The sequence below is a fragment of the Brachyhypopomus gauderio genome, chromosome 13 (genome assembly GCF_052324685.1).
Source record: "Brachyhypopomus gauderio isolate BG-103 chromosome 13, BGAUD_0.2, whole genome shotgun sequence".
Lineage (NCBI taxonomy): Eukaryota > Metazoa > Chordata > Actinopteri > Gymnotiformes > Hypopomidae > Brachyhypopomus > Brachyhypopomus gauderio.
The window spans coordinates 21,930,869-21,953,992 of record NC_135223.1 but is presented as its reverse complement, the minus strand read 5'-3'; the positions used below and the strand labels follow the sequence as shown (position 1 = coordinate 21,953,992).

Below are 23,124 nucleotides of genomic sequence, written 5' to 3'. Positions count from 1 at the left end.
TAGAGCTTTGGGACTTTTATTACAACACAGCAAGGCAGGTTGAGAAGGTGTTCACCAGAAAGTAGCAGTCAAAATCAGTTTATCAGTTTTTTGTACTCTTGATCTTCTTTATGAAGGCTGCATCGGGTATACGGAGTGCTTCTTGTTACTTCTAACATTTAAGCCACTAAAAATAAGTAAAAATATTTTTATAATAGTTTTTCATTACTTATAGTAATCATATCAATTTACTGCTGCAAAAGCTTGTTGACACTCCGTGTGACCATGGTAACTTATTAATGCCTAAAAGCATCATGACCATATGAGCTTGTGCTGGGTTTTATGCATTGAGCTGAATGCAGAGGCCTGTTGGCAAAGTCTTGATATTTGTGAGATGATCAATAACCCAGCCGTGCGGTCCCTTATATTCATGTCCCTCGTATAATGCCAGAAGAAGGCTTCCATTGCCCTTGCAAAATGCATAAGGCATGAAATGATTTAAAAGTACTTTGTCTTGTCAGGAAAATACAAATGTTATGACTCCAAGCTTAAGACCTAATATCAATCATACACATCTATAGGAACGGACTCATTGAAATGGTTTTTGAACATGCATCATTCTTTTGTCCTGCAGTCCTGCAAAAAATGAATGATCAAATTCAATCCAGAATTGTTTTCTTTTGAAATGTTATGGAGGTCATTGCAAATCATAAATATAAAAAAAACAGATGTCCTAAGCTACTTACATGGCCTACAACAGAGAGGTAGCCGTAATCTGTTTCTTTGCCTGCTGTTAGAGGTGGAGAGGGATGCAGACCACAGTAACATCCTGATAGTCTGAGCTATTTTATGTGGCACAATTTTAGCTTCACTCTGTACATTTCTCTCCTGCATTGCAACAGCTGTCTCCTGCTGTGTTAAATCATTTGTCTTCCCTTCCCTGTGTGTCTTCACTCCTCCCTCGTGCTTCTGTCCTGGCACCATTCTTCACTCTCTGCCCTGGCTGCTGGGTGTGGTGTCGGCTCAGACGGTGTCATCATTTCTAGATGAATGGAAAGATGCTTGTGTAGCCCATCGGCAAAAGCATAGCGCAATCCAACAGTGAATGATTATCTGCTGTTCGTGTATGCTCTAGCACAGAACTGTGTGTATGTGTGTTTTAAGGAAAGGATCTATCATACTCTTATATTTGGACCAGCTTGACTTATCGTTCTTGGTAGTCTGACATAATTGCGGCGTCTTTAAGCCTGCTTCTTTAGGACTTAAGCTCTGTTGTCTGAAGGCTCTTATCATTTGTTCCTGAATTGCAGCTTAGTTGCGCTTTTTTATCATTCAGAGGCTTGGCGGACCCTCACTTCCACAGAGGCGTGCTCCAGTCAGCCCTCACTGGAGGACCCTGGCTCCAGTAACACCCTGGCAGTGTTAGCGGCAGCACATCTGTCAGCAGCGGCCCAGACAGGCGGCGCTCCTGCGTGGCCTGGAGCGGCCTGCTCGCGCCGGGGCTTGTGCTGGAGTCAGAGCCCCGTGATTCTCTGGTAGATGTCTGCGCTCACACAGCAGCTGCTGTTTTTAGGTTTACGCAGTGTAATGGTCCCAGCTAGGAGACCAAACCAAAAAAGACCCCCCCCCCAAAAAAAAAAGGTTGCTGAGGTCGTCTGCCATTTTATGTTGGGGACATGTCACAGCCCTGTTGGTGCATTTCTGTCCATTAGCTCACAGACGTATTCAGCGTGTTTGGAGGGAGTGGAGTGCATGGAGGTGAAGGTTTTACCCCACCCTCTCACCATGGAATTACTGCACACCGCAGCTCTCCAGCCTTTAGAACAAATCAGGCGAGTCAGTACTGCTCTCCGTGCTCCGCACCTCCACATCTAGTGCCAGAGAAGCTTCCGCACGCGTGGCCTCCATCACAGACTCATTAGACACGTTTGTCCTCGATCGATCCTCCAGGCTGTGGCATCACTCCGCGTCAGCCTGTCTGCCCTTTGCGTCCTTCTCTGTTTCCACGCTTCTGAGTCATGAAATGAACCCGACACACTTGGCGAAGTTTGTAGACGCACTCGGTCACGTCTTCCGGGCCGCTTAGTCAGGTGTGGCCGTGACGCGTATGGAGGAGTTTCGGATCCGTGGCCGTATTTAACTTTTCCTCCGAAGCCCGAGCCCAGCTGGGTTGTGACGTTTTAAGACTACGATGGCAGTTATTTCCCGCGGGTGCCCACTGCATCTTAGAAGAGCTGAGCTCTGACAGACGTTTAGCCTCGCGCGCGGTGGCTTGACAGGCCAGCCTGTGCCTCCGCGTGCCTCCGCCGCTCTGATCCTCCGTGTGATTGACACACGGTGAGCGCCCGCTGTGCGGCCCGCAGATGAAGGTGAACTAACTGCTCCGGGGTCCCCGCGGCCATCTTTTATTTAGCCGCACCTCTGCGGAGAGCCTGGCCCACGGGCCTCTTTAGCACCATGTACACACGGCTCCAGACGTAAGAGACTGTAAATGCTGCCAGCCGCTTTGATTCATGTGTGCCCAGAACCGGCAGGCGGCTGGCACGGTGCACCTGCCTCCTGCCGATCGTTTTTACTTTAGTTTTCAGTGAAACGTTCATTCTCCTTCGCTGTTTCATTAGAGGCACCTTTTGGTCCGAACTCGGCGCCGTGTCTTAAAAATCTAGCAACAGAACATACTGGCCATGATGCCTTTCACACTGTGCATGTGTCTCTGCTTTAATCGTCCTTCAGAAACCACCCCCACCCTCCCTCCTTTAACTGACGGGCTGATGGAACTCTCAAAAACTCTTTCATTGGCTCCCTGGTGTAACTTAGCGGTGACACTACTAGCCCGGTGGGTGGAAGTGTGCGTGGGGAAACTGGGATGATGGTGGGGGAGCAGTTGCTTTGCAAGAGTGTTTGTTTACTCCTCAATCAGAGCTGGGCCTAATGTAATTGCCAGGGCATGTTCCACTCATTATGTGGCAGTCAGTGTTTCCTTGCTCAGATGGGCCGAGACACTATGCTAATTAGTTTACATCTGACGGAGGGAAACAAGGAGCACAAATGAACACGTAACCCAGTGACAAATGGGTGTGCATATTTAAGTGTTTTGCTGGTGTTTTTATACAATCGTTTTTCTTCGAAATCAGGCTACATTGTTCTTTAAAAGAAGAAGAGGTCACAACCCAAGGGCCTGACCTGTAAAAGCACTGCTTAGCAGTCCCAAACTGCCCTGTGTTGCAGTGATTAAGGTGCATGCTTCTGTTGCAGCTTACAAAATAGCAGGACACCTGTCTCTCTGCTATGCTACATAGAACTATCAGGGTACCTGTATCTCTGCTATGATACATAGGGACTCACAGGATACCTGTCTCTCTGCTATGCTACCTTGGACTACCAATATACCTGTCTCTCTGCTATGATACATAGGGACTCCCAGGATACTTGTCTCTCTGCTATGCTACCTTGGACTACCAGGATACACGTCTCTCTGCTGTGCCTGTAGGACTTCCAGGACACTTGTCTCTCTGCTATGCCTCATGGGACCCCCGGGACACCTGTCTCTCTAATGTGCTGTCACCAGGACACCTTTCTCTGTACTGTACTTTGTAGAACCATCAGGACACCTGTTTCTCTATTGTACCTTGTAGGACTATCGGGCACCTGTCCCTTTGACATGTTGCATTGGACTACCAGGACACTTGTCCCTCTGCCATGATACATAATCCTGCCCTGACACCTCGCTCTCTCACGCTGTTTCTTTGTCCCTTTTTGTCCTTCTCACTATTTTTACCATTTTCTCCCTAACCAGTTTTCAAGGTTATGCCTTTTGTGTTTAATCACAGCGGATCACAGTGGCCTTGCTCACAGCACAACAGAGAATTATTAGTCTTTAATGTTAACCAGGAAGCACTTTCAGTGCTAATGACAACACCCAGGAAGTAGATCGGCGCTCTCTGCTCACTTGCTGCATCGGTCTCAAATGTGTTTCCTGCAAAACATGACATGACAGTTTTTTCCTACCCCGAGTCTTCTACTTTGCAAATTATTTTTAAATGGATGAAAAGATTAATTACTTGTCTTTCCTGCTCTCACAGCCATTTGCCTTTCAACAACCTTTTGCTATTTTTCTATTTCTGACTGACAGTTTGCCTGCAGATGATTTCCACTCATTTGTGTTGCTTTTCTCATACTTGTTTATGCTAGGATGAATAATACAACTGCTGGTGCATCGTTAGCGTTCTATGAAGTGAGCTTAATCTCCAGACATCAGATTTGCCCGACTCGACAGTGCATAAAGAGAAGCAAGAATTAGCTTTGATGAATTCAGCTAATTCCTTGTTTATGTCTATATGGAGTTGCTTCATTTCATTTGCTTTCGAGAGGAAATTCGGAGCAGTCTTTTGTTTGTGCCCATCAGACCTCAACTGTGCCCATCAAACCTCCTGTGATGCTGAACATTTCCAGAGAAGGTGGTGATACGAGCAAGTCTAGACAACATCCTTTTAGGTCGAGTGTCCCTCGCCGTTCGTCCCTGTCTCATAGTCGGCTCGCATGCCCTGCGGACGGAACCTCATTGGAGGCTGGTTTTCCCACGCTGAGGCCATGGGCCTGGTTAAAAATAGACACCTGGGAGACCTTGACTCTTCAGCCATTCATGGGCCAAGAACCTCTGTGCTTTAGTATGGTACAGACAAGGTTGTAAGACTTGCAGTTTCTCGTCCAGGTGCCGGCAGAGTGAGTTATGGTGAACTCTGATTAAATATTACCGTCTGCACGTTACTTTTTTAATGCTGCAAGATACTCTTAATAAGTGTTAATTTTGCCATATATATTTCACCCCAGTATTACATTTAAGCTATAGGAAGTTACCAGTATTTGGAACGTATCCTCTATGAAGCGATTAAAGTTGTATAACATTTAATGTTAGTACTATACAAAAAGCAGTGATTCACAAAGTTGACTGAACTGAAACATTTGTTTTCTGAAACAGTATTAGGCTAATCCTTGAATTCCCTTTTTCAGTGCTGCACTCTGATTGGATACGACTTGCCCTTGGTGAAAATACTTATTTATGTGAAAAGGAAGAATAGCAAATTGATTGTTTCAGGTCTTTTGATGCTTTGAATATGCAGATGGCAAGCGGAAAGGAATGGTCTGCTTTGTGTGAAAATTGGTTCTTCACAATCAGGCTCTCCAAATACATGGAGCAAAAATATAATTGTTCTTGTGAATCAGAATAAACATCATCAAGTTGCCAGATTGCATACTTTCTACCTTTTCACTTTTTCATGTTTCCACCCCCCCTCATCCACATGAGTCGAGTTTGGCTTGGCTCCTTAATAACTAGGAGAGGCATTTAGAATTTAGCCATAATAACAGCAAATTAGTGGTAATGAAATGCAATTAACAAAAAAACATTTGTTGCCTTGGAAATAACTTTTTAGTCATTTATGTAGTGATATATGTTTTATGAATGCAACTCTTCTCAGTTGTTACAATTCAATACAAGTACATGGAAACATACAGCAGTTCAATTTGACATTTAACTGTGGACAGGGAAGGAGTGATTTTGCCTGTTTGGTGTTATGAGTTTAATTCTGCTTCCTGTTTCCACAGGAAACCAGAGATGGTGAATGTTTACTTACTACATGGATCGCATATGCTTGCTGGTGTTTATACTTTTTTTTCCCTTAAAACTCTGCAGAGCTCCCCTGCCATCTGTTGTTGTGTAGCTTCTATAAAAGAACCCTGTAGCGCAGTGACAGGGACACCTGGGACCTTGTAAACTGTCCGGCCCTTTCCGGGGCCCGGCCGCTAAAACAGTGCTGCCACTGTCAGCCCCCTTTCCTGCTTTGGCACATTGGCCAAAGTCACCCTTTATCTAGAGGTGACCCCCTCCTGCAGAATGTATGAATCACCCTCTTAATCTGAGCAGACAGAGAGTCCTTCCGCAGATGGAGGGCTGGGCTGCAGTGCCATGTCGTCCACTAACAGATGGCATAAATCTTACTCTTAAACACTGCATTAAGTATTAATCATTCTTGGCCTTGTCGCTGTCACAGCAGGCCACAGAAGCCGCAGGCGTGCAAAGTGTGATTAATGGACTCAGCGCTTTTTGGAGTCACGCGCTGGGGCACCTGCTTGCCCGGACCTTGCCATGTCACCCGCGGGCCCTCACTCCTGCACTTCCTTTAGCTCCAAACAGGATGCTGACCCCACAGGGGGAGGCAGATGGAGCCTTCTGGGTAATTAGCCACAGGAAGTGACATGGGCCTTCTCCTGTTCATTCTGCGGAGGGCTCAGAGATTTGGCTCTTATCATGCTGGAGATGGGGCCTTTCTCCTGAGAAGGACAAGAAAGATTGAGAGGTCCTTTAGTATCAGCATGAAGTGTGGGTTTTACATTTTGGTTGAAACCACTTTTGATTTTTAAATGCTCGCGTGTACACATTGCTGTTCCTTGATGTCTTATGTGGAAAGACCCCCCAGTGGTGTTCAGTAGAATATCAACAATAGATTACTTGCTGTCATGGCACTACATGCTGGTCTCAACTTCAAGTTGGAGTGCAATTACTCTGAACTTAATTTCACAAAGGATTTGGGCCAGTTAAGCCCTCCGGAATAAACAATGTTTTTCCAGACGTTGGAATTTCTTTAGAAGAAAAAATGAAAACAAGGAACTTTGAAACACGCAGCCAATGTCCCCATGATTGTGTAATAATGATGTTTATCACATTTGTTTCAAAATATCTCGCTGAGGATTTTGGCATTTGCCTCACTTGACCACATGGGGATCTGTAGTTGTCCAAGCCATTTGCCCCCTACAGTTATTTGCCCCCTGCGGCGATGACTCTGCCCATACAGCCTCGTGTGCAATGAAATTGCAGGTCCATTTATATAATCCGTGATCTGCTGAGTTTAGATAAGTGCTTTCCCACGTGGATGTTGCCTGGCTGGGGAAAGAGCTTCAGGCCTGGACGTGTCCGGCTCTGTGCTGCTCCTGTATGGGCGCACACACTCACCCTTCCTTCCACACTTTGCCACGCTCGCTGAATGAACAGCCATTGCATTTGTTACAAGGGTTGTGATCTTCTGTCGTGCACATTGTACAAAATGTGCTTGATGACACCAAAACAAAACAAAAACAAATAAAAAATAAAACGACCACCAGATTTTGGTGATTGTGCCCTACAGTGTTGTTATTCATGGCTGTGTGTGTGCAGTTGGGATGAGGGGTGAGAAGAGTCTTAGTTCTTAGTCCACATTTTGGAAGACATGATTGAAGGCTCATATTTCTCGCCTGTTCAATGCTCTGGGCTGTGTGTGTGTGCGTGTGTGCACGGGGCTCTGGGGCTTCCAGTTAGTCTGAAGAAGATGAAGATGAAGAAGCATTGCGTTCCTGCCCATGTCAAGTGTGCCCCCTTGGCCCTTCTACACAGCCCCGGCAACCCCCTACCTCCACACACAAGGGCAGTGTGAGGAGCATCGCAACACATAATTACGTTGTCTGAGTGAATCAGCTCAGACGCCTTCATTCCTAGCGAAGTGCTGGATGGTTACACATTCCCTCCTGAGCACCATTACAGAAATCAAGCCTTTCCTTGTCAGACTCATTGTTTACTTCAGCTTGTGATTTATTAAGCAAGTTAGAGCTGGGATTTTTATCTCTTCTTTTATCCTTTTTGGTTGGGAGCTGTTTACATTTTGTGTGGGACTTTTTCTTAGGTCTTAAATTGTATTTGAAATTGTATTTCACTCACTTGTTGCTCTGTAAGCCACATTTTCCACATTTTTATTGTGTCAAAGGTCCTTCGGCACTTTGTTGATTGATTAATTTATTTGGCTGTTATTATTGTTTTCTGCTATTTGTCTTTCCTGCCCCTGGTTAATTGAATTGTTTCAAGGTGCTCGTGTGCTTGCTGTAGTTGATAATGCTTGTAATCCTTCTTCACAATTACTGTCTCTTGAGTGGTCTAAGGTTGTTCATTCTCTGTGCTCAGGGTATTGGCAAGCAGCTTCATATGGCGACACTAAAGGCTGTTAATACCGCACCTTGTCTGAAGATGTTCTGGTAAATCAGTATCAGAAGGTGCTTCCTGAGTCTGAGTGGTAGAAGCTGTATTCATTAACATTGATGATCAGGTTTGTGACTGCCCGATAGAATGACCATACTGGTTGCTGATAATATGTTTGAGTTCACCTCAGCTATTAGAGAACCTCTTTGTTCAAACTATGAACCAAGCCTACAACAAATAATAAATGACATAGATCAAATAATCAGTGATAAAAGATGTCAGTGGTTTTCTTTAATGATGAATTAGGTTACTTTATTGAGAGACAACCTCTGAAAGATAGCAAGGACTATACCTGGAGCAGAATGGGTATAGCCCTTCATAGCTGTAAAATATATAATTAGATGAATTCAATAATTTAGGCTACAGTGCATTTTATGGCTATGTTATATATTTCTTATATGACAAATGTCAGTAAGAGTTTGTTGTAGTTAATTATCATTTATCATTTCATAATTTTAGAATTTCATAAAATTCCTGTGTGGAAGAAATCCAATATCAGCCCTTTACTAATGTTCAGCTGTCTAGACACTGCTTTTGCTTTTTAAAAATTGGTATTAGTCCTTGAAACCCCATATGAGTTAAACCACTGAGTTTCGGTGGATTGAGTTTCGGTTCTGTTATTTTTAATGTTCTTTGGTAGTACAAATAACACATCATCCACTATCAGTTTAAAACATGAAAGCATTAAAAACATTTGGGGCTAACTTGGGCTAACCCAGTTTTTAGGGTTAACTGGGTCATTTAGGTGTAACTGCTAGTTTTGAGTTTTTCACATGCTGTTTATGCAGTATGCCCAATTTGATTCTTAATTAAAAGCTCTTTTTGACAGACATCTAAACTCAATGAACAAATAATTTGACAATAAATTGAATTGTCGATTAGCTGGTGACATGGATGTATTTTGTACTAACTTGGAATGTGCTGAAAGGTAGCTAGGCATTAACACTTACCAGTGGTGGACAGTAAAGAAGAAATTATAATAATGTAATTCGTAACTGTAATTTTTACTTTAACTCCACTACATTTCAAAGTAAAATATTTTACTTTTTACTCCAGACATACATACATAAAAGTAATATCAAAACAAAAGAAGCGCTAAGCAAGCACACCAATGTCAATGCTACAGCGTATTTTTTTCGGAGAACATATCCCCACGTAAAAATGGAAGACGTTATTTGCCACAAAACCCATGGCCTTATCGCAGAGTAATTTTTTATTTAGTTGAAAACAAAATTTACTTCATTTTCAAGTCTGCGTCCCTTAGTCCCTTAAGATTTCTTATAGTAATTTCCCATCCAATCTAAGGAACCACGTAGAGGTACCTAAACTATTTACTTCAGTAGTCTTTTTTTTATGAGAAATCCAACAATAGCTTGCAGCAAACATAAGTTTCTATAGGTATGTTAAATTAATTCCGACATTAATTACATTAATCCGACATGTATACATGGTAGATTATTGGTAGTACGCAACCGAATATTGCCATAGCAACGAACTTGGCATGTAGCTACCTAAGCTAGTTTGCTAGCTAGTTATTTGCTTTACTATAGTTCATAGTATTTGGAATTGTACTTTGCACTTGTACTCCCCTGCCAAGAGAATGCCCTCACTAACCCTGCTGATCAAGCATATGAGACCACTTTCCATGGTTGATGGTGAAGAGATTCAATAAATTATTTTGTGGTTCAGCCCTGAATATACCCTTTCATCCAGAACTCTTCACTCAGTTGCTGGAAAAGTTATTTATTAGTTATTCCGGTTAGCAAAATAGTTGTTTGTTGCAGCCTAATATACACACGTTTATGGGTCAGCCCATACTGTTTCTAGCTATTTTGTTTGATACGTCCTTATTTATTACGTTATAAACCATTGGTTGTTTTTTTTAGCTAAGAAGCAGGCTCATGTAAAGAAGCAACATAAACAAAAAGATCCTTAGATCACTGAAAGATGTTGAACTTTAACGTGATAAACATTTAAGATTAGTTTAAGTTGCCAGTTTTGATTTTTACCACAATTGGAATTAGTCTTCCGCATTTACCCATCTGTGCAGTGAGAACACACACACTAGTGATCACTAGGGGGCTGTGGTGCACACGTACCCAGAGCGGTGGGCAGCCCTAGCCTGGCACCCAGGGAGCAGTTGGGGTTAAGTGCCTTGTTAAGGGCACTTCAGCCATGGCCTAGGGCCCACGACCCTCCGGTCACAAGATCTAGCCACCATGACTGCCCCGTAAATCGAGTCAAGTTGCTACTGAGGTTCTAAATAATATCAATGAGATGGCTACATTTGTAAAAGATTGTGGACATTCCATAAATATAGAATCATCAAATTGATCTCAAATGGAGTACTCACAGAAGCACTTTCTCTAATTACCCTATACCTACCTTATATTTTGTATTTAGAAATGAGCAACATTACCTTATATTAAAACTGTTTTCACTAATGTGTTGAGAGACTCACTGGTAACAATACGTTTCATAAAACACCTCCTTAATGTCAACCATGGTGATGACAACCTCTTATTTTTCCTCTTCGCTTCCTGTCAGAGATTGTTAATTGTTTCTTCAGAAATACTGAACTGCGTGGGTTGTGAGGCAGTGACAATGAAATTGTATAATTGATACCCCTTAACAATTATAATTTTTCCCTATAACAAACTCTAAGATCGTGCTTCAATTGGCTATAGGGCACTTGGAGTAAGACTGGACCCATCGGTCAAAGGACAGAAATGAACTGCTGCCTAACCTGTCACTGTTTTAGAGGAATAAGTGGTGCATGACTAACCCCAATACTGCTGGGGAGGAGATGGCTGGTGGTGTGAGAGCACTAGGTGTAATACATTGTGACAGTAGTGGGAACTTAGTATAATTGCCAGAAAATTCCGATTCCACCTTAGTATCTGGTATTAGGTGAGAATTCACATTGACTTTGTAATTGGATAAAATATATTACAGGACCTTCTGAAGTCACTTCTGATTAGGAGGCTTGATGTAAATGAAATGTCTAGGCCTGATTTTGCATGCCTTGGAAAAGTGCATGGAGTATTGCTGGTTTATTATGAATAAAGGGATGGGGTTAGGGATGTGATGTTTTCTGAGGCCTGGGTGGTTTATGACACAAATCTGAATAATACTATAAGCCCTAAACACTTTGTCTATATATTCCCCCTGAAACAAACGTTCTAGCAGTTTCACTGACCATTAGGAAGAACATACTAGCTGTTGCAGTTAACCAATATAGTATTTTAACTTGGAGTATAGTATTCCAACAATATGCCTAATTGCACTTTATTGCTTTGAATTAATTGGGTTATCTTTTTAATTATATTGGGTTCATCAGATGCTCCTGACACATATTTTGTGTTCTTGATCTTCTTTATTACCAATGTTGTTGTCAATACTGGTGAGGCCCAAATAGTCTAAGCGATAAGGCTAGGTTACTAAGGTAAGCTGAAATATTTTTAAAGGTTTTTATCCTAGGACAAATCTTTCTTCCTTCTTGAAAGTGCTGTGCTAGGTCTCAAGTTATACTGTATCAGAAATTAAGTTGATTTGTGTTAATGTGACATTGGGAACCATTTGGCTGAACAGACGATAGGAGTGATTTTAATCTCAGAGATTAACAAATCCACATGTAGGGTCTACAAGAGCCCTCTTCATGTATTCTTTAATTGTGTCCATCAGATGGGGAATTGAGTAGATCTCTGGAGTGTTCGGGAGTGCACCATCCAGATTACTGAGGACACAGTGCTTTAGAAGTAGTTTATAGCTCTTCTTCAGGTAGCCTTAATTGGCATCTTGCTGCTCTAGGTACCATTTTATCAACTCACATAAGTACCTGACATACTTGGTTATATAAGGCTATGACCTGCATGACTAGCTGTGGGCCCATGAAGATTGGCTATATGCTTGGGAAAAATAATTGTACCATCATATAATGGAACATGCCTTCAGGCCAGTACCTGAGGAGAGCTGTCTGGCTGAGCCATGAAGGGAAATGATACTGTCTGTTTAAAGTGATTACTTTCATGGAGCAGTTCTACCACAGTCTTTCTCCCCCCCAAATTGCTTATCTGAAAGTTTGTTCTTGTGATGAAGATTTCATCAAAACTCTCCACCAGAGAGTAAAGCAAGATCTAGCACTAGCATGATAAATTATTGGTTTGAACAGTTACTGGGTAGGTTGGTATTTGTGGTATTACATTACTGCTCAGACTGTAAATAATTCATGTTCAAATAAAAATGGCAATGTAATTAATCTATGTGCCTCGCAGCTTCCAATGGGAAGTGAGATTTTTTATTATCTCTGTGGCAGGCCATAGTTTTTGTTCATTCACGAGTCCTCTTCAGGCTTTCTTTTAAAAGGCCAGTACATGTGGTGCCACAGTCTCGCAGCCATCAGCGAGAAAACAAGCAAAGAGAAATTATCAGGGGATTGGGGAAGAAAGGGAACCTATAATCTTTTCACTACTTTGTAGCTAGTAACATGCTGCTTCTATTGCCCCTTCCGTCTCGGGCCTCAGAGGATAGCTGCAGGAGGAAGTGTTGAGAAAAAAGGTCCAGCGTTTTTAACTGTGTGTAAATCCCTTTGTTCAGCACCCAAGGAGCCAAACACACCATCCTGCTTCACAGACTTCCATTGAACAGGCTGCCAGATAAAACCTTGGTTGTGGAGAGTGGGGGAGTTAAGTAGAAGTTATGAGCCGAGTTGTGGAGTGCTGGTGGAACGTCTCAAGTCTGGGCGTGGGGTGGGGGCCGATGTCTCGGTATACTAACAACGTCTCAAAAAACTAGCAGGAAGAAACTAGCAGTGGGACAGCAAAGGCTTGTTAACAGAGGTGGAGTGGCCCGGAACATGGGGGCATCAGGGTTCAGCACAGGGGTGTCAGGGTTCAGTGTAATTTAAACTTTCAGATCCTCCCCAGCAAGGTTAGGACCATGAGTATGACAATCATCCAGAGGTGCGTTAGCTGAAAGTGCTTCTCTGAACTTGATAACCCTTCACTGTGATGCAAAAGCTACAATTGTAAAAAAATAACAAAAAAAAAAAAATTACCTTTTAAATGATCTGAAGTAATTTGACTGAATGATTTAAATCAGTAATAATAGAAACTCTACACAATTTTCCTTGCCATGCTTTAATTAAAGATATGGTTTAAATAAGGTTATTGGTGGAAACGTGAACCTACAGCAAAATTACCTTTGTATAAGAGGGTAATTGGAGTCGGGTGTTATAGTCAATTCAGGTATGGGAGTGACCTGTCTGGTCAAAAGTGACTAAGGGAACCTTAGCAAGAGCTGGAGGAGGATAAAAATTACTTCTGAAGACTTACGCCTCCATCAGCCATCAGGGAGGCCGACAGTTTGCAAATGGAGAAATTCAGCACTGTTGCCTGTCCAGCTGAGAGGTGCTGATGGTGGCAGTGTGATGGTGTGGGTCTGCATGGCTGGTGTGGGGCTGCCTCAGGGTGTGCATGGCTGGTGTGGGGCTGCCTCAGGGTCTGCATGGCTGGTGTGGGGCTGCCTCAGGATCTGCATGGCTGGCATTTATTAAGAAACCAATGAGTTCTACACTTTAGGAGGACGTTTTCCAGCAATATATCAGTGTCTGTCATCTAAAAATCAAAAAGGTGGGGTCATGCAATAAGAAAGAAATCCAAAACACAAGAATAATCCCCTGATTCACAAGTGGTGCAAACAGATCAAACTGTGTGTTAGGATTGCCAATTTGAGATCATGACCATAACCGCACTGAAATGCTAAGGTGTGATAAAGCCATATCAAAAATATATATAATTTACAGTTCTGTGGAGGACTGATTAGCAGGTTTAGAAAGCGCTTGATTCATATTGCCAAAAAATGATCAAGAGGTGCATGACTAGCCCCAAGTTATACCTCTTTTCATGAGTGACTTTGTTTGTTTCAACCATTTGCTCAGTAAAAGACATTACACTGGGAAATGCTGTGTGTATTTTTTATGAATTAGACCGCCTTGAAAGAGAGCCCTTTTATTGCAGATACAGAAATCTAGTTGGTTTAGAAAGGTTCCCAAACTTTTCTTGTAATTTGTAGTTAAAAGAATCATAAAACCCAGACTTAGGAGTAAGCACTTTTACATTACTGCTTCCAATTTGCATATGTCTCCAAGTACCTTTGACTGCAAAATTCCAATTTCATGTTTATCTTTTGAGAGTTCTTCCTCTTTGTGTTTGAAGGAATCAAAATCTGAGCTTTTGGAGACATTTTTTAAAGACATTGACTATGGGGATAAAAATAAACCAGTAATTGTCTTCCATTAGAACAACCATTTCAGTAACATATGGCAAAGATCACTGACAGTAAGTAAGTCTGTTCTCTTTCACCTGTTCCCAGTCAAGGTTTAGTAACTGAGCCACAGCCTGTTTCATGGAGCATATGGCCACTCTTCAAACTTTAATTACCCAATAAAGCCTCGAAAATAAAAGCTCCAGCACACTGGGCCGCTGATGCCGGACCCCTCGTTGTTTTATTGGCTTATCTGTGCTGATGTGGAATTTGTTTTATGCCACACAAACAGCCCGGAGGCTTCTGTGGATGCTATCTCAGTAGCTCGCCTGTATCTCAGCACCTGACCTTGACTGCTCCGACAGACGGGAGATGTAACAAGGAAACCCACGAGGTAGAGGGAGGCGCTGCACTCTTTGTCAGCATCGGTGGAAAGTGGACGTTGCAACGTGGCTCCTTTGAAGCGGCCAAACGCGTCCTGTAGCGAGCCCGAACCCTAGGTGCCTTTGCTCTCAACAGAGGCACTTCTAATTAGACCCTGAACAGTGGGCTGCACTGCATTCACCCTCCGCACTTTCTAGTGTGGCCTTGAGAAACCCTCAAACACTGCCCCCTGCTGTCTGCCTGACATTTAGCAGACGTTACTTTTCACTCTCTTTTTCATTGTTCCTTCATTTTCCCCCCATCTCTTTCCTCTTTGACTTGCTCGACTAACTCACTGACTAATTTATCCACATCCGAGCTCTCTAATTCTTTAACATGACTGGCATGTCAAAAAATGTCACAAGAGGTAGCTTACCTTGATCTGTTTGCTGGTGAGGGATGACTGCCTTAATCCTGTCGTGGTGTGTTCGTGTCACTTTCCCCCTCCCAGGGCTGTGCAAATGTTTTTCACTAGTCAAGCTTTCTAAAGTCCTTTTTGGCATGGATGAATTTTGCAAAACATTAATGTGATTCACTGTAAAATAAGAATATTTGTTAATTTGTACAAAAACATGCATGACACATTTTGTGTTTGTGTTGAAGCCTTCAGTTGATTAGGACAATTTCTTCAAATCATTTCCACACAAATATTTCTGTATTGTTGTAGTAGTGGACATTACACATTATCAAAGTTAAAGTTTCCCAACTCTAAAGTGAGATTGTTTTGCCTCTTATTGCAAAACTCTAAGCAGACCTGTTAACAATTTTAACAAACATTTCCAACACGTAGTGTTTCCAGGTGCCTATCAGTGTGTAATGGAACAGGAGAGCTGGAAATGGTACTTCAAAGAGCTGTGAGTGTTGGTGTAGCAAACCACATTAAAAGAGCCTCTTGGTATTCCTGCTAGCACTCAAAATGGCGGCAGCGGTCTTCCTCTCCAATACCACTGACTGTTGCATGCCATTTAACTCTGGACTCTGCAGCCAGGCAAGCTCACATATAGGAGCACGTGGCCTTGCAAGTGTCACAGCTGAACTGACATGCTACTGAACCACAACCTGGGCTCTTGTTTTCAATGAACCATTATTACACCTTTATTTCCAAAGGAGGTCTGGTTAAGGGGCACACTCTTATTCATGACGATGCAGAAAATGGTAAATAAACTAAAGAGTGCGTGCATTTCAGAGCTTAGCCATCTTGTGTCTTACCGTGTGGGTGCATTGAGGACGGCGTGTATTATTTGTGAAGGTCGTGCATAGAGCCTGCATGTGAAAGAAGTCTGTAGCGTGACCGAGCAGAGCAGCTTTGCAAACTGGCTGAGTAAATGTGCGGGGGATAGCGCGCTGGTGCTCTGTACAGTGGTGTCATCCTTGCTGCTGAGATCATCCTTCTCATGCCTCCAGTTTAGCCATCTCACACACTTCTGCCTGGAGCAGACTTCTCCAGCTCAGCTACGCTCGTCTCAGCGCTACACCCCAGACTGCCGTTTTGGGACACGTCTAGTAGCTAAAGCTGGAAGCCCAGGCCTTCATGCATTGGTGAGTCACTAGAACTGGGTCTTTGCAGTTGTCTTTCTTTCTCTCATATTTTTCGACAGTCTCCCACCCCCAGATCGATTTCCGTCTTCTGGATGTCCTGAGTATGGAAATAGATTAGTAGGTTGAATTGAGTTGAGTTGCTGTAAAGAGAAGAATTCAGGAGCCTTGGAAGACGGAGCAAGTCAAGGTGACGTTCGTGTGCTTAGCTGGAAGCCGCTTACTTGGTTTTACTTTGACTGCTCCTGTGGTAACATCGCATATGCAAACAGATATGTGTGATTCTAGTCTGCCTGTTCCCATTTCCCCAGCTGTCCATCGCTGGGAAGCTAAAGATGCCTCTAGTTACCACCACTGGGAAGTTCTCACTCTGCCTATGTTCGCATTTAAATGTGGATTGAGAAGATATATTCTACTTACAGGAGCAGAACAAACATACAGACTCACACAGTGAGTGATGGCACGCTCCACTCTGATTGGACAGGAGTAGAGGGGCAAGCAGACGGACGTTGTAGATGAGTCAGACTGACATAAAACACCGTTAGTCTGGACAAACGCGTGCTGTGGGAGAACAGTAGAGCCGGATGGGGCTCCGACTCCATATCAGTCTCCTGTCAACAAACGGGAGGGGGGGGGTGGTTAGCAAGGGAGGGTTGGTTAGAGGGTAGTGGGGGCGGGTTAGGGGATGTTTATGGAGCACAGATGGCAGGAGAAAACCAGCTCTGGGAGTGGTGTGACACATCCTTAGCCCTGACTCCTGTGGGACACGCATCCACTCCCCATGACCGAGCGCTCTGCACCAAAGCATGGCGCCCGTGAGACTTTTGGCGTTTAGTCATCTCTGTCCCCTGAGCGTGCGCATGTGGGAGCATGTGTGCGTGTGCTTCTGCGTGTGTTTGTGAGCAGCACTGCCTGCGGGCCAACCGACCTCTCAAATACGTACCCATCAAGCAAATCTGCTGTCATGCTGATAGCGGATTGGGGCTGTGCAGCGATTAAGTGAAATGCACACAGAGGTGGGCTAATTAAAAGAGGATCGGTCCACACACAGTTTAATCATTCTGTGGGCAGTCAAGCGTCCATGCGAGATGTGCCAGCCATGGGACGATGGGTTTGGTGTCCCATCTAAATGAATGCAGACAGTGGGAGTACCAAGAACACTGGATCCAGATAGGAAATCCTTACTGGTGTCATCCAACATAAGAAAATAGCAGAAGGAATGAAAACAGGGTTTTATCATCAGGTCTAGTTGCCTGTTTTCAGTGCATAGAGAAGTATGAGTTTGTTTGGACTGAAACAGATTTTATATTAAGTTACAGACAAAGGCGGAACCAAAGCTTGGCAGCAGAGTTGGACACTAAATGGGCAGGATATTTGTGCATATAATGGGCTGGTCTACAGAAGCTCAGTTCCCTGGGAACATAATCCTCCATTAGTTTACTCTGGCATGAATTTATTCTGAATGCTCCCACATGCAGTGCAGTGAGGAACCCCTGGTTCTGTTGGCTATATATTCCACCTGAGCTGCAAATATTAGTTGTTGTTTGTTAATGGGGAAAATGAATGAACACACACACACACACACACGCACGCACGCACGCACGCACGCACGCACGCACGCACGCACGCACACAGACCACTTTGTTATATTACATAATAAAAGCAGTCGATATAGAGTACACAAGCAAAATTAATCTGTTAATCTGTTAAAAGTAAATTGATATCCATTGCCAGGATTTATTTCTATTTTCCAGTATTCCAAATATACAAAATGTATGTACAAAATGTACAAATTGCATCATCTATGTTGTGACTTTATGTGGTGTTCTTCTGTTATAGTTATACAGGAAATGATTTGCATGCTTGGTAAATATTATTTGCATTTTTTGCTAAATGATTTGCATACTTGGCAAATATAAGCAAAAAAAGGTATGAAAATGTTTTTTTTTTTTGTATTTAGCAGCTTGAACTCATGCACAATAATTGAGAAAATTAGAGAAATTTAACCTCATTAAAAAACATTTTTCCTTAGAAACACATCACAATTCTTGGCACCTTTGAATTTATTACACTGTGTACGGTCCTTTTCCATACAGGTTCAGTTCAGGGGAATGGCCACAGCAAAAGCTTGTTTCTGTGTTTTCTGTGAATCATTTTGTATGTAAAGATCTAACTGTGACCCAAGTAGAGGCAGAGACTTTAATCAGACTTGGACATACAGTCTCACTGATGCAATGCATCACTCTTTTAATGAGTGCTCGATGCTAATTGCTCTCTAGCAAAGATCTTCGGCTTGATGGATATGCCTGAGTCAGTGTGTGACTTGCATGCTAGGTTCATGAGGTGTTCATGAGGTGTTCATGAGGTGTTCATGAGGTGTTCGTGTGGCGTCTATGGCACCATACATCCTAACAAGGCTCTGAGGGATTTTGGAAGAAGTTCACAAATCACAGATACATCACTTCAGTGTACTTCCATTTGCAAGACCTTCTTGCCAGAAAGGTCTATTTTTGTAGTATCTTGTCACAGAAACCGTCCCCAAAGTTCTAATGACGTCTAGCTAACGTGTTAATGGCAGCAGATGCTTAAAACACAGCAGAGTGTCTTATTGTTTTTAAGGGTTGGTGAAGATTTTAGGGTGTATATGTGGAAGTGTTCAGTAATGTAAGTGTATTAGCAATTTGACAGGAAATCTGACCAATGAAATGCATTATTCACTATGAGGGCTTGTCTATAGCAGCCTTACACTTCTCAGCATTTGGAAGAAGGGACCGCATCATTATTAGTGGAACACCACGCTCTACGTACACGCTACCTTAGCTAGCCAAAGTTTACATAGTATTTAATGAGACAGACATCGTGGATAACCTACAAAACTTTTTTCAAAGCTGCTCTTCAATGGACCTCTCACTGTAATTCCAGAAGGTTGGCCAACTCCATCTTTAAGTCTTAGCCAGAAATGCAAAAGTTGTGCATGTAAGGCAAATTACAAGAGGTGTGTCTGGCTAAGACTAGCCTGCAAAAATACATGCTGCTTTTGTATCATGTGTTTGTATTGTCAGTTTTTGTATTGTCAGCCGTATCTGTATTTGAACTGTATTTTGAGGACTCATGAGGTCATGCAGCTGGGGTACTTGCACCGGCCGTTAATATGGTGGAAATAGACCGTGATCCCCTGTGAACCCAGCAGAAAGCTCTGTGTTTAGTCCTATTCATCCATGCACTGGATGTCTCAATATGCGTCCCACGTCATGTCCAAACCTGGGCGGCAGGGTGAGGTCTTGGGGCTCGGCCGTGGGCCCTCGGCAGCTGTGTGGACAGGAGCCCCCGCAGCAGGTGTGCCGCCGAGCTTGGCTGCCGTGCACTCGGCCTTCTGTCCCCCCACTTAGTATTCCAGCAGCAGCCTCTGCCCACTGACTGCTGCTCCCTCCCAGGACCCGCCGGACAGCCTGCCGCTCACACAGGCCTGGAAGTGCCCGTCTCCTGGGGTCCCGTCTCCCGGGGTCTCGCCACGGAGTCTGTGCCGGTTGCTTACTCGATCGGGGTGTGTGGGAGGTTTTTTTTTTTTTGGGGGGGGGGGGGGGGGGGGCAGCAGGAGCTTTCATTTGTACCTGATTTGTTTAGATATCGCTGTTTACTACCATACTTACATGTTTGCTTCTGAATGCAGCAGCTGGTAAGATGAGGCAGATGTGAGCCAGGTGTGGGCATGATGGAGAAGCGCATACATTTCCTCCAGTTAATTAGGTCGATTCTGTTTTACTGCTCGGAAATTTGTATTTGCACTTGCTTGGTTCATTTCCTCTCCCTAGAGAAACTGTCATCATACCATATTGTAAATGTGAGTTGAGCGCACCGAGGAAGGTTTCCTCAAACCACTTCTAAAAAGCAGTACAGTATCCCGATTATCCTTTGAACCTTGGGGTTTACAACTGTCTGTTACTGTTACACTTGAGCAGTGCACTTCAATGCCCCGTAAGTCTAGCCCCCCCTGTGCCCGTGGCCCACTCTTAAATGCATTATGGACCCCCCCCAGGATGGACAGCAGCGTGTCAGTGTGAGTGGCTGCTCTGATTCCCTCGTTAAATCTGTAGGAGTGAATGAACAACGTTCGTTGTCAGCAGAGAGGGCGAGCGAAAGGAGAGCCATGCAGTCCGGGGGAACAGTGAGAAGCCTTCAGCCTGATGCTAACAGAGCTCGCCTGTGTACTGCCTTGTCTTAGCCTGCGCGCGGCCATGCTAATGAGGCTAGGCTGGCAGTGGCGCCAAAGCCCGGCTCTGCCAGCTCCTTCCAGCTGTGCGCCGGCCCAGTCAGGGGAGGTCTGATTGGACTGATTGGTGGTGGCCACACACTGGTCCGCTAGGGGCCTTCAGACCCTTCCGCACGGCAGGCCGGGCCGTTCCTGGAGCTGTTGTGCTTGCCTCGGTGGAGGAGAGCCTCCCGAACCCTATCATTTATTTCCTGCACTCTGAATTACCAGAGTGTGATTTCATAAAAAAGGAGGCACTCAGGCAGACGTGGTTATGTCAATGCAAGGGCCATTACCGTGGGTTTAATAATGAGAAACCATTCACATGCTTTTGAACCACAAAGAACGTTTTTATGAGCGGCAGTGCTTGTAATTCATGTATGCATAATAAAATGCAGTAGTGAAAACACTTTTAATGGCGATTAATGGGGGCTCTGTTGTTTAAGGCATGTGTGCGCATAAGAGTGTCACAGCAACAGGAAAGTAGGGTGTGTGCACAGAGGTGCTGCACGGAGCCTCTCCTGCTATTTGTGCTCTGTGAAGTGTTTATTTGAACAGGAACGCTTGTGGAACAACATATCCCTGAACCCGAGAAGGTACACCCAGCGGTGTAAAAAGCCTATGTAAATGTCGGATTACCGAGGATTCGCTAACAATGCTGCCCCTAAGTCCCCGTGTGCAATGCAAGGACTCAATTAAATGGTAAGACTAGAGACATGCTCAGAAGAAGATACCGTAAGAAGAATCTAATGTGTTTCACCAAGATCCACTGTAGGAATGCGGGAAGAGCCTCGAAAACACAACAAAGTAGGGCATCTTTAAATATACGCTGGCAACGTAGACGTAACCTGGAGCCGTTAAGCAGCAGACGATTTATTCTCCTCATCCTCTGATAACTGCCAATCCCCAGGTCTCCTGAAGCTATTTTAGTAGCTATTTGTGCTTTGTGTACTATTTTCATCAGAGCCATAGAGTCACCATTGCTGTTTGATGTGGATCTTCTTTTATGTATTGAATAATAAGAGGTTACAAATAGACAAAGCCCTGCAGTCATTCTGTGTTACTTTGAATAATATTAAATAAAAATGGTCTTAATTCTCCTCTGTTGGGGAATGTTGCTATATCCCAAATGTATACTGTCAACTAACACCTAATTGGTTACTTAGGTCGAAAGTTCATAAGCTAAACAGCCTTGGAATCTCTCTCTCTGTTGTGGTAATTTGGGTAATCGTATGTTATCTTCTTAGGTAGAAGAAAGGCCAAAGATTTATCTCCGGTTTTTGGCATCAGTTGCAGGAGGGTCAGAAGCGATAGCCCTGTAGGCCAGGCAGAGCATTCTTCACAATTTAACCAGCTGACACTAAAGGTTCGAGCCTTGGAAGAGTTCTTGTTCTCATGAATAAACAAAAGAAGCATGCTGCATGAATTAGATCACACCAGAGCCTCAGTACTCTGTAGCCAGGGGGCGTTTTAACCTTGGCAGAGACTCGGACTTGATATACAACCATATGCCGTTGCTGTGCTAAATTAAAATGTAATTACGTATCGGAGTGGGTCGTGACTGGCCTGACATAAGGGTGTGTGAGAGAAGATGAGGCTTGAAGATGAAGATTGGACTAAGAAGGCACCTAATCATGATGCCAGCAGGATCGAGCTCAACATCTTGGAGCCTGGGTGGTCAGAGAAGGTGTAATTATTCTTCCTTCTCAGGATCCGCTCTGAGGAAAGCTCTGAGTGCCTTTCTTTCTCATTCCTAAAGAGGAGTAATATACTACTCTTAGTGCCAATGGGAGGCCATCTTCAATACAGTGTCTGCCGGGCTATTAACCTTTGACCTTAACAGTACATCTCTGCTACACCAGCTTAGAGGACAGCGTAAATTTTACCTCCAGGCACAGATAGGCTTGGAACAGATATCTCTTTTCTTTCTCTCTTTTTCTCACTCACACTGCTTCTTTGTCTCTCTCTCTCTAGCTGAATGCTTTTATCTCACCTGAGTGCGTGGTGTGGGGGCAGCGGACGCTTTTGTACACCTGCGTTGCACTGGCTGTGCTCTCTAAGATTGCTCTTGACTTCATTTATATGCCATCACATCCCCTCTATATAGAGATGACTTTTGTCTGTATATGAAAGACAGTAAAGCATACTAAAGCTGTGAATAGAGATACTTAATTAAAATTCCCATTGATTGACGTGTGTGGCTAAGAATAACGCAACTTGATAATATATCTAAGTGGTAGGTGGAGAAACAGATGCAGAAGCCACGAAACATTGAAAGCACACAACTTTTGCTAAACTTATTCTGACTTGGAGCTACACTCATTTAGAAGAACCTACCAGCAGATGTTGGATTGCACAATTCTCCAGCAGTCCTATATCTACCTCTTTTAGCACCAGGGAGTTTCTGACCACAGGACGACTAGACATTATTTGGGTGGCAGATTGTTCTAAAAACAAGCCCAGGTGTCACGGTTAGGTAATAGTTGGCAAAGTTTAACTACTAAAGTGTCTATCAGAAATCTTTGCTCATAGAAAACGCCCATATGAAAACGCACCACCTCCTCTTTTATGTGTCTGAGGTGAAATGATGTCTGCACACCCAGAGGTGCCG

The 23,124-nt window shown here is 43.7% G+C and overlaps 1 protein-coding gene across 10 annotated transcripts in view; it reads left to right on the top strand.

Annotated features, from left to right (window-relative positions):
• Window positions 1–23,124, top strand: part of ptprub (protein tyrosine phosphatase receptor type Ub) — a 154,097-nt gene that overhangs the window by 20,926 nt on the left and 110,047 nt on the right. The window lies entirely within an intron of this gene.